Consider the following 13,332-nt stretch of genomic DNA (forward strand, 5'->3'; position numbering starts at 1 on the left):
CAAAGTCTTCACTGCTGGGGGTGCAGGGAAGGTGCTCAGGCACCCGGTTTCCTAGACAACGGAAGGAAGCAAGCATCCTCCTGCAATCACCCGTCCATTCCACTATGCAGGGAGCTACTGCCTCGGAGGCAGAGCCCATGGCACAGTTCTGGCTGTGTCTTTCTGTCCCAATCCAGGTCACATGGCTTCCTATGAGAGACGGCAGAATCCTTACCTCCACGACATTGATAGCCAAGTCACACAAGGAGAAAGAGTAGTAGTAAGTAGAAGTAAGCAGAAGGGCTTTGCCTCTCCTATGCATCTTTTAGCCCACTTTGGTCTCAGAGCAGACGGCGCTATGGCTTCTTCCTGATTTCTTCTCTTGTCCCTTATCTTAGCATCCCTCCCACACACCTCGGCACCTGGTTCCTCCCAGTCCAGTCTCACTGAGGAAACTCTTAGCATAGAGCAGATAGCCTTAGCATAGAGCAGATAGTCACAGGACTTTCTTGGATTTGAACGTTGGTCAATAAGAATAAAAAGTGTCGTAAGACTCTGGCTAATCATACAAAACTTCCTTGGCCCTATCTGCTTCCTCCTACCCAAGGCTCACGGGCCCTGCATGATCACATCTACCTCCTAAGATGCAAACTCACATCCCCCAAATCTTTTGTTCCTTCCTCTAGGGTTCCAGCTCCGCTGCCATACGCAGAGCCCCAGCTAACATGAGAGCTTTTCCCCCAGCACCCTTTCTCACATGGCCAAGAGAACATTCCAACCCTGACATCCACTTTATGCTTAGAGCCTACCCACTCAAAACCCATTTCTGCCTGGAAAGACCTACAGGGGGACAGATTCTTTGAGTGAGCTTTCTCTGTAGATAGGACTTGTCCCTCACCCAGGGCATGGGCTGTCTTTGCAGAGCCTTCTAAGATAGGAGTATCATTATTGTGCCTCCTTTACCATTAATTTACCAATTTACTAACTTACCAATTAATGCTTGGAGGAACAAATAAATGATTTTTCCAAAGTCACACGACTCCCCAGTGGTAGGGTTGGGGTTTGAATCCATATAAATCTGCCTGCTAAGCCACAGTTATTCCCTGCTGGCATCAGTGGTCTCAAGTCCCTAATGCACATCTTATATTTCACGAAAACAAACGGTCTGTCATAATGAACTGCAGAGCTGCACTGGTAGGTTTTGAAGCAGCCAACTTTTATTTATTAAGATCTCTGGGTAAACCTGTTTAGGCTCACTATTTATTATTGCTATTCTTGCTCTGAAATGGACCTGGCTGGGAACTTGAAAAATGGATGGAGAATTGTATCATTGCATTCCAACTGGTTAAAATCCCTCCTTCCAGTTCTTCTCAACATTCATCCTGGAATTACAGTGCAGACCATGAAGCTTGGGGGTATTCTCCATTCTTTGCAATTTTGAAAGCTGTGGAGGTCCCACTGAGCACACAAGGCTGAGAACTGAATATGTATCGTTAGTGGAATGCTTTGTGCTTCAAGACTCCCCACAGAGAAAAGCAAGGGGAGGGAGAATGTTAAACTTGGTTCAGACCAAAAACGATCTGTGAACCCTCTTGTTTGCCTTTACGAGATCCATCAATGCCTCCTCTCTTCCAGAGCAGCTATCAGCTGTGCCCTAAAACCCCTAAGTGAATGCCTGGTTCTCCAAGACCTCCTCCTGGGTGGTGCTTCGGTCCCTTATACCTCACCCAGGTCCTTTCAAGACCTCAGCTTAGCTGCTTGTTTCATGGTGACCTTTGGCTCCCTGTCTTCCGCTGCAGTGCCTTCAGACTTGTCCTTCAATTTACCTTCTCTCTCCCTGTGGCTGGACTTTCTGGCATCCATTTGTGACATGCTCAATACTGACAGGAAGCTGGCTCTTTGCCTTCTATCGCTTAGCTCCCTCCTATCAAGCTGATATCCCTGAATCTCTCTTTCCCCATTTGGTATCCAGCGTGATTGATTGCCAGCATTGGTAAGATGTACAGACTACCCTGCAGCTCACTGGCTATGAGGACCACGATGGCAGGGCCATTCCTAGAGACTAGGGTTTTAACCATTATAGTCCTCTTCAAACCAATCATTCTACCAACATGTCCACAATGTGCATACGTGTGTGCATGTAAATGCATGTGTGGGGAAGTGGGAAAGGCAGAGAGAGTGGACCCTTAACTAACTTTTCCTTAACATTACTGGATCCAGCATATAATTCTAGATAGGAAACCAGGGTCCTAGTGATGAAGTCCCAGAACCTAAGTCAGGTTCGGTGGGGTACGGAGGTTCGGAGCCGACGACTAAAGAAAGAATTCTTAAGACGTCGTTGGTGCAAAAGGTGATTTATTAGAGCACGGGGACAGGGCCCATGGGCAGGCGGAGATGCGGCTGCTGCCCTGGGTTGTGAGGGTGGGCATGTTATATACCTCCCGGTTGGGGGGAGGTGGTGAAGGGATGGGAGGTTTCAACAGAGTTTTCACATGTTAAGGAGGGCCTACAAGGTGCCTGGGGGAGGCCTTGCCCTTATGGCCTGATCAATGTCATCTTTAGGTCAGGCACTAACATCAAGATAATTGGGAGATTCTTGGTGGGGTATTATGATCCTGCTATCATTTACATTCCCTTCTACCTCAGTCTCCTCCAGTTTATGGTGGGAGGGAGACATTAGGGCTTCAAGAACCGAGAGTTATTTGCCTCTGGAAATTTGTGCTATTGCTAAGGTAACCTCCCTGTTTAGGTCTCTAGGACATCTGTAGGGCAAGGGAGATTCCTGTTCTGCAGGATTGCGATCCCTGCAAGTTAACTATTTATCGTTTTATTTTTATGGCAGTCAGGGGTGCCTGAGGAATGCTACACATATGGAGGGGAGCGGGTGAAGAGGGGGTGCAAGGTGCCAGCTTTTGCTTTGTCCTCAGCCAGCCTCCTGCTCCCTCATCACTAGTGTGACACTGTGAATCCTCATGTGTGATTCTATAATTAGTCTTCACCCCCTTTGTGATATTGAGATGCTCCTTGTGGCTTCTACTCCCTAAAAAGCACAGGAAGCTGATGAAGAAAGGTGGGGAAGGAGGGGCAAGCCTGGAGGCCTGAGGGCATGGATAAACCTTGCCAGGAAGTGCTTGTGGGCCAGAAGTTAACATATCAGAAGCAGTTGGTAGCAGACACAGAGATGATAGGATATTAGGAAATCACCAGTGTCCAGAATCCAGAAATTTGTGAGGGTCAACATATGACAGCGAATGAAAAAAAAAAAAAAATTAGCCACTCTTTATCACACATGCAGATCGACAAGGGGAAAGAAGGAAAGTGACCTCATAGATCCACACTGCACACTCCTTGCCCCCTCTGAGATCCATTTCAGCTCCTTAGGGGCGGTAGGTGCAGTGACGGTCGTTCACATCCTAACTCTGGAGATACTCTCAAAACACATCATGAGTTTCCTCAGTTCAGCATGAATGTCACATTAAAAAGCAATGGGCATGTCCAGGAAAAGCAAACTGAAGTATCAAATCAGCCGGAAAATTAGAAATTGTCTCTATTTAAATGTACAAAAAATCTACTTGTTCATTCTTTTTAAGAAAATTCAAATGTCTGGCCATGGACGACTGTAAACTTGAGCTCTGGCACAATAGCTCTCTGCCAGGAGAACTGACATCACCACACCCTTCCGGCCGCCCCTCTCAGCCCTGCACACTCAGAGGCACACACTCACACCCGGCACTGCCTGTTCTCCCTCTGGAACACACTGGCCTTCTTCCCTCTCCTTACCTGTGCCCTGTGCCGTCCTCCCCAGGGACCTATGCTTACTCTCTATCCACCTAGAATGGTCTTTCCTCTCTCTTCCTTGCTTCACTGACTCTCTACCTCTGCTCACTTCTTCAAGACATACGCTCCTAAGTGCTTTCTCATGTCTGATACTAACCAGAGACAGTCACAGTGACATCAGATCTCTGGAAAGCCACCCAGATGTATACACTACACTGTGAGCTACATTATTTTCTTGTGCTGAAGATCTCATGGCAACTGATAAAAAGTGGGGTTTGGGATGTGATTAAAGTTGTTTCCGTTCCTTTACAGTTCAGAACATTTTCTTTTTGATAAACTAAGTTGAAATTTCCTAATCCCCTATTGGGTCCTTCTCTCCTCTCTGAAATGTATTCCCCCTACCCCACTCACTCCCAAGGTCTTTTGGGGGTAAGATGAGGTTTACGCATGCCCAGGGCACAAGGAAGACCAAAAAGGTCACTGCTGCCCTCAAGGGCCTCACTAACCCCTTGACTATCTGCCTGCTGACCAGGCTCAGGGGAATCTAAGCCTTCCCAGGTTGTTGGGTGCTATGCTACACCCCCTGCCAAGGACCACACACTTGTCCTTATCTTCAGCCTGATGACCCTCTACACTCATGGCCTTTCTGTCCATCCCCAGGGTTTTCTGGTCCACTCTCTGGTCTTTCTGGTCAGTGGTGCTGTACCATTGAGCACTGGAGCCAATATGGGGATGAAGCCTTCAGATGAGGAGTTCTCCAGCCAGAGGCAGGCAGGGGAGTCTGCATTCTGACTTTGAGAGAAAGAAACACCAAATTGGTTCTTTGGGCATGACCATTTTCCAATGCCATGGAGGTGCAGGATCACAGGAATGTCTTCAGACTGGCCAGATTTCTGCTCCGGCAGTGACAATGGTCTCCTAGAGTTGCTGGCAGCAACAACACCATATTGGCATAATTCCAAACCCCACTTTATCTACTAGCTGTGGTCTAATTAACCAGCATCCAAAGAGTACTTCTGAGTGCTGACTTAACATCATGAGAGCAATTGAACACTAACCACTTGGGTTCTAGGTCTTATGATAGGAATATGGACCTGAGAACCAAAGAAAGAAATTCTCATCATTTAACAAAAAGTTAAATTAAAAAAAAATTCTCATCATTTAACAAAAAATGTCTTCCAGGATGATTAACCCCAGGTGGAGTATTTCCCTAAGATATCCCTAAATATGTTGAAGAGAAAGGTGTGGGGCTCTGGACACACAGCTGGACAATGAAAGGGTAAAGGGCACTCCTTACATCTATACTTGGATGGGGGGAGGGGACCCCTGAGCCAAGACAGTATAAAACATACCCTCATAGTCATGTGTCTCTAAATTTACTAAATGTTCTTTCAGAATACAGATATTTTGGCAGATGATTTCCTCTTGCTGTAGATTCAAAGCCAAGGGCTTGGCATTGAGGAGCTCACATGGCAATGGAGGAGAGAAAAGGCAACCCAAATGTGATAGATATATTCACAGAGTATTCTGGAAGAATTGGATTTGGGGGATGAAAGCTCTTTATGTAGGCCCTCCAGAGGTTTAATTACTATGCACTGTTATGTTGATATTTTGATTCAGACAAACTTTTAATTATGCCACTTTCATGAAATAAAATTTGGGCTTACGTAAACATAGATTTTATTCCAAAGGATTTTTGCAGGAGGGATTACTGCAATAATGGGGAGGGACTACTCTATAGGGAGAAGGCTCCCACCATGAGACCTGCAAATATCTCCCACCTCAGGCAGGAAAGGGCTTTTCTTATACAAGGAGGAGTCAAGCGGGACAGGAAGCACTGAGGGTGGAAAAGTGAGATATGTGGATGGAGGTGGCAGGTGGCATGATCTGAGAAACGATCAGAGCATTTTACCAAGAGAATCCATTCCGGGGAGGGGTCATTAAGGAGAGGCTGCATGCTGGCTCAGTTTGAAGGCAGGTCAAACTTCAGGGCTGTGATGGGGCAGGAACGTTAACTAGGTTTGTTCCAGTCACAATAGCAGGCCAATACTGACAAGTGCGTATAAACAATTCAGCTAGCTAATCATTTATAGGATAAAGAATGGGCATCTGGGCAGTCCATGTCTGGCCTTGTCGTAGGTAAACAGGAAGGACAGCAGAGAGTCTTAGCTAAGTCACAAGGCAGTATACCACTTTGCAGTAAACCACTCCCCGGAACACAAAAAGAGCAGGGAGATTTCTTAATTGTTGCTGTTTTTCAGGACTACAGGTCTCAGACAAAATTCAAGTACTTTCTATGTGATTTTGAGCCTCAGTCTTCTCAGGGACAAACTGGGATAAAAATGGTTGCCATATCATGGTGAGGACCTAGATGGAAACTTACATAAAAGAAGTTACTGTAGTACCAGGCACGTTTTTCAGAGTTCAATAAGAGTAATCATTATTATTCAGACCCTTTTTGTTGCTATTTTTACTGCATCCTGAGCTTTGTTTTTATTAAAGCAATTTTTATCATTTATTTTTAAATTGAATGCAAGTAACCAGTCTATAGCAAAGCATTTAACAAAAGGTGAGTATGTGATTAATCTTAATATGATCCCATTACCATCCAGGAGAGAGCCGATGGCACCAGAAGCATTTGACCTAAAAAGGACATAATAGTAGGATCTTGTTAAACTGAATTTTAAGTATGATTTCATTCAACTCATTCCCCAGAACCCATGCAACGTGCTGTTTACAATCTAAATGAGCCCAGGCCTCTGGGGTGCAGAGGCTGGAGATTTCTTTGCTAGCCTAAGGAGAGGCCAACTCTCTGGGGGTTATTCCCCTGGGTCTCCATGTGTACTTGAATTCATGCCAATGTGGCCCCAGCAGCTCTTTCTATGAACATTCAGATTCTTCCAGATCTTTCTTACACCGGGGATGGAGCATCTCCTAACATCTTACATCTCCTAACATCTTACTGGTTTAGAAAGGATTCCTTAAAGACTTTACACAGGAGCCTTAAATATTTCATGGACTCATCTGCCTGTTTAATTATGTCTACATGCAAAAAAGCCTTCCTGGCTAGGCATACATTTTGCAGTACTGTTATATAAATATTTAAACAGCTGGGCTTCTTTGTATCCTCAAGAAAAGCGCTCAGTCTTTGCCTGGGAAGAGAGGCTCAAAGTGAAGAACCTGTGGAAAGGTATACATAAGTACATGTCCACATAGAAGTAGGGTGACTAGTTTTTATTTTTAAAGCTGATTGAACAAAAAAGAATGTGCCCTTTGCCTTGACTATTTGCCAAGGTAGCTTCTAAGTATGCTATAGGGGGACCTTGGAGCAAGAGGCAGAAATGAGAGTCCTGGTTTTAAGATCTTCCAAGTAGACAAAACTTCGCAAGTCATTTAACCTCTCTGAGCCTTATCTTCCTCATTTAAAAAATAAAAGGACTAATGGAGCAGTCACTGTGGAAAGCACTATCCCTGTTCATCAAAAAATTAAACATAGAATCACCATGCGATCCAATAATTCCACCTCTGACTATACACACAGAAGAACCGAACGGAAGGACTCATATTGATTACAACCATGTTCGTAGCAACATTATTCACAATAGCTAAAATGTGAAAGCAACTACAATGTCCACTAACAGATGGGTAAACAAAATGTGACGTGTATCTTCACACACACACACACACACACACACACACACACACATGCACACGGTGAATTATTATTTGGCCTTCAAAAGGGAGGAGATTCTGATATATGTCACAACTTAGATGGACCTTGAAGATATTGTAAAAGGATACCTCAAAATGGAATAAGCAAGCCTAGGTAAGAGAGTCTATTTTTAAATAAAGGTCAGGAGGCAATGAGGGAGGAGAAATTCATGCATGTCTTCATTAGGGAAACCATGTTTTGTTTTGTTCTGTTTTGTTCAAACCTTTCGCCCAGCTGCAAGTCCTCAGCTGGGACTTACCTTCCTCATCATGACAACTGAATCTTTCCACATTCATCGCTTGGATTAGAAAGAGGTCGATGCATCTTAACAAGTTGCAACCCTGTATTTGCATATTACCTCAACCAATGGTCGTGAACTTGGTTTCAATCCCTGCTTTGCATGGAGGACCTGAATGAGAACTACACTCATAGCCTTTCACCTTTGTAACTCTTCCCCTCTTTGTCTTCCTTAGAACCCAATTCAGGTTTCTACCGGAATCCGTGTCTCCCATGTTGCAATTCTAATTGCCCAAAGAATGTCTATTTGCTTAAATTTTAAGTTCTTTCTTGGTCAACAACATTATGCTAAGTGAAATAAGCCAGACCCCAAAGGACTTATACTGTGTGATCCCACCTCCATGAGGTAACTAGGTAGTCAAATTCTTATAGACATAGAATGATGGTTGCCAAGGACTGGGAAGGAAGGGGACTTTTAGTTTGGGAAGATGGAAAGTTCTGGAGGTAGACAGTACTGGTGGCTATACATCAACATGAGTGTGCTCAGTGCCACTAAACCATGCACTTAAAAATGCTTAAAACAGTAAATTTTGTGTTGTGTGTAATTCACCACAATAAAACAATGGGAATAATTAGATTTACCTTAAGGAAACATTTCAAGTGCTAAGTCAATCATATATATATATATATTTTAAGATTTTGTTTATTTATTTGACAAAGAGAGAGACAGTGAGAGAGCAAACAAAAGGAGAGGGAGAGGGAAAATGAGAAGCAAGCTTCCCACTGAGCAGAGAGCCCATTGAGAGGCTCTATCCCAGGACCCTGGGATCATGACCTGAGCCAAAGGCAGACGCTTAACTGACTGAGCCACCCAGACACCCCAGTAAATCACATTTATTAATATGTGAAATACTTTGTTCAGTAGATGGTACTTCGAAGTGAACCAAAAGATAACAATGCCTTTGTTATCCAGGATCAGGATGGTCTGGGTGAGCGCTTTGGAGCTTCCTACACTGCTTGTGCCGAGGAGGGCTAGTCAGGAGACCTGATCACAGGGAAACAATGATTGTTCCATCATGGATGGCTTCACGATCTCAAAAGTAAAGCTTTTCATGTATATTTCAGGTAAATTTTAAAAACCTAACCTTGGGCGCCTGGTGGCTCAATCAGTTAAGTGTCTGCCTTCATCTCAGATCATGATCCCAGGGTCCTGGGATTAAGTCCCACACCAGACTCCCTGATCACTAGGGAGCCTGCTTCTCTCTCTATGCCCCTCCCCACTGCTCACCCTCACTCTCCCCCCACCTCGAAAATAAATAAAAATACTTTTTAAAAAATGAATCTTTTCCATGTGCCCATACATGCCTTTTAATTAAACTTTCAAGATGATTGTGGAGTCACATACATTTGTCAGAAATAATGCAGAGATCTTATGCATTTTTTACCCAGCCTTCCCCAGCTGGTAGCATCTTGCAAAACTTAAGTACACTCTCATTAGTAGGATATTAACATCAATATAGGCAAGACCAGAACACTGCCATCCCCACAAGGATCCTTTCTGCTGCCCTTTAATAGCCACACCCAGCTCCATGTCACTCCCCTTGCCATATACACACCACCATCCCTAACTCCAGGCAATCACTCAGCTGTTCTCCATTTTTACAATTTTGTCATTTTAAGACTGTCATATAAATGGAATCATACAGTGTGTAACCTTTTGGGGTTGGCCCTTTTCACTCAGCAAAAATCCCTCAAGATTCATGCAAGGTTGGCACTAATAATTTTAAAATAAAAGTATAACTGATTAAAGCACCAGAGGTCCTACTAGAGACTTCTTTCTCTCCAGATGGTCATACAAAGCAAACTTAATGAAGGCATTACTGCTGGAGGCATGAGCAGCAATAAAGGAGCCAACAAGGGTGTCAACACCCTTAGGACAAGTGCCAGTGAGGGTACATGGCCACCCCCAAAACTGAAGCAGAGAAGGAGGAAATCACATTACCAGATCCCAGTGAGAAGGGGAGCAGTGGAGGAGGAAGAATGCCTGGCCGGGGAAGGGATCAGAAAAAGACGTGGCTACTACAGACCACAGCTAGAAAGACATGCCCTCAGATTCCCTAACTTTAAACTGGGCCCAGCAGGAAGCCAGTGGGCCAGGAAACCGAGGAAAAACAGCTTTTAGAAGCCAGCCTCCTTGTGCTTAGATGGGGGGGGGGGGGGTCACAGGTGGATTTAAGGCCAAACAATAAATAACCAGTACACCAAATAATGATAAAGTTGTGTCCATTCAACAAAAATTGCCTCAATATTGACTATTGCAAAGCTTTGTTTGTAATATTGGAGAAGCATAGTCAACAAGAACAATAAAAGTCTTTGTCTTTAATTTCAAGAAGGAATAGACACCAAGTATTTTCCTGAAGTGATGCTTTTGAGTTGGGAAGAGCTGATGGAATCTAGTGCCTAAGAGGCAGGCAGGCCTTACAGGCCTGAGCAGTGCCTCTGTGATACTAGCTGGGCACGCAGAATAAACGGGCCCAGATAACTATACATTGGTGCAGACCCAATTGCAGGATATAGAAATTCTCTTCTATTGGTTTCTATTTTCTCAGTGAAAAATGAAGCAAGCGGAGAGAGAGGATAATTAAGAAGGAGTCTGAGCTTGGAGGAAAGAAACCGAAAAATTCATCTAGGACAGTTGGAGTGTAAATGGATAAGATCACAGGTATCTTTTCAAAAACCCAGTCCAGACCACATCCCCAAACAATTAAATCACAACTGTTGGGAGTGGGGCATGGGCAGGAATGTTTTCTGAAGCTGCACAGTCGATACCAGTGTGCAGATAAGTTTGGTGAGCGTTGGGCTAGGAAAATGAGGCATGGCTGCTGGACAGCACTGAGGTCAAGGTCAGAGGTCATGCTATTAACAAAAAGTCCAGTTGTCAGGGTCAGTCTCCACACCAGCTTCAGTGGCATGTATGTACTTAAGGAGAGGGTTATAGGTTAGATAAAACCAAGGTTGGGTTCAATGAGATGAATATAATGGAGGGAAAGAAAGACCAGAAAGCTGAGATGTAGGGGAAAAGGTGATTAATATGATGGAGGCTGAGCTCTCAGCTCAGTGAGGACGGACTTAAGGGCTCAATGGGGGTAATAACAGTGAAAAGTCAATAGGGTAACAAGACTATAGGCTCCCCTGTGGTCAAATTTTGGAAGATCACTATAGGAGTGAGCTAGAAAAGTAGAAGGTGGTGGTCAGATTACAGGACACTTAGTACAGAGATTGCAAAGAGGATACACTTACTGGTAATACTAAATTCTAGAGAATCACCATGGAAATGAGTGACTGATGAAAGCTGAAAGAGAAAATATCAGTGAGATCACCTTAGAGAACCGTATGTTGAATATACTGTAAAGGTCCTATATGTGAATGGTGTAGTCACCAAGAAATACAGCACAGATGGTATCAGAGTGACATTAAGACAGATATAAAAAATAATTCTATTTAAATGTACTGAAACAAATCTGAAGGGGGTGGGGGCAGAGAATACCAGGAGCGAATCCTGGCTCCACCATTTCTCCATATGTATTACTGGACTGATGACTTCACCTCTCTCTGACCCACTTTTCTCACCTGTCAATGCAGACGATGATAGCATCTTCTCAATAGTTCTGTTACAGGTTTACTGATGCAGAACCTTTAATGTGCTTAGAACACTGCCTGGCATTACCACACCTCTCTGGGATCTTTGTTCTCATTATGAAGTGGTCTCAGTCTCATGGCTTACTCTAGTAGAGAAGTTCTCAATCGTGAGCATGCATCAGAATCATCCCGAGCACTAGAAAACATACTGGGCCCCTACCCCAAAGTTTCTACATAAAGTATGGCCTGAGAATTTGCCTTTCTAAAAAGTTCCCAGGGGAAGCTGATTCTGGTGGTCTGGGTCCCCAGGTGTTAAGAAAAACAGCTGGGGATGGAGACCAGAATCTGTGGTGGGGTTTTTTGTTTTGTTTTGTTTTTTGTTTAATTTCTTTTCAGCGTAACAGTATTCATTGTTTTTGCACCACACCCAGTGCTCCATGCAGTACGTGCCCTCCCCAGTACCCACCACCCTCCTCCCCCAGGTTATAGTTGGCATGGGCACTGAGAACTATTCTAAGGCTTATACACACACAATCCTTGTCTGGTTCACCTTAGCATATCTGTAAGTCCTCAGGCCGTGGTGGCATCAAAACTCTCCTTTTGCTCAGTAAAAATTGATTAATCTATTTCTGCTCAGGATCTTCCTTGCTCAGTTGCATAAATAATTTTCCACACAACTTGGTAAGAATTGAAAAAGAATATTTATCACCAAATGGGTTGAAATGATTTTTGACTTTCAAAGGAAACATGCTCTTACCAGCAATCATCTTTCTAGCACTAGAACTGGTAAGGTTTAATCATCAAAGGCTTTACCATGACGTCCTCACCACTGTTTAGGAAGCTTTTCATTATCAGAGAAAACTCTCTAAAACTTGAAAATAAAAATGTGGGTCTAACATCCTTCCAATATCACATAGGGGCAAAGACAAAGGATTGTTTAGGAGAATATACTTAGGAGAATATACTTAGTTCATCTCATTGTTTAAGACAACTTAAAAGTTACCACCTTAATGAAGTTACTTGTTAACATATGTACTTTTGTTCAGTAGTGATGCAGATAATTTGTCAACCAGATTACCCTCACAAACTGATGGTCTCTTAGACACTAAACAGTTGATATCTAACTCAGCAATGGTGTCTTAACTTTTCTTTGTTCAACTACCTATTAACACTTTGGCTTCTTAAATGCTTTTGAACCAGTCACAACATTTACTGGTTCCCTCATTAATTAATGAGTTAAAATCCCTGACATATGCTCATTTTATATTTGCCCGAGAGTCATGATTTTTTTTTTTATTCCTGAAAATTATACTTTAACATTGTTCAATGAAGAACATGTTCGAAAAATTCTTGGAAGGGGACTGGGCTTGAACCTTGGTGAAAATGACCACCCTGTGGCATCAACTCATGACCAGTAATTAGCTCAAAGATACATTGCAACAAAGGATATTCATGGGTGTCAGGATGGGAGAGCTAAGGAGCCCTTTTTGTTGTTGTTATCATTCCAGTTTCCTTGTCAAGAGGTACTCCAGTGGTGGCTGGTCAGGTTGCTACCTTTTTAAAGTAAAGTCTTGCCACGTGTGGTCACACTGTAACCATGTAATAACGACCAGTTGGGGCATAAACTAGAATCTCCTGCATTCTGAGGCAGGGAGGAACAGAGCCCTGTGGGCCTGGCCGCATCGTATTTATTCAATCTTCTCTTAATTAAATCCAAGTTTCCCAGATGGAAGGAACATTTTTAAAACAAAGATATGAAATTATTTTTCCGAGAATGGAGGATGTTCACTGAAACCTCATTTTCTGAAATGCAAATTAGCAAAGATTTCAGAAGATGAGAAAAAAGCAATCCCAAGAAAATAAGGAATGAAATAATACATGGAAATGCAGAAAAAATACAGAACTAAGTAAAACTGATGAGTAAATTCAAAATACAGTTGCTTAAGAAGTCTTAAAAATAGAAAAATGAGTTTATTAAAATAAGATCA

Source organism: Mustela putorius, unplaced genomic scaffold (assembly GCF_011764305.1).
Source record: "Mustela putorius furo isolate JIRA1106 unplaced genomic scaffold, ASM1176430v1.1 tig00000698_pilon_pilon_pilon, whole genome shotgun sequence".
NCBI classification, from domain to species: Eukaryota; Metazoa; Chordata; class Mammalia; order Carnivora; family Mustelidae; genus Mustela; species Mustela putorius.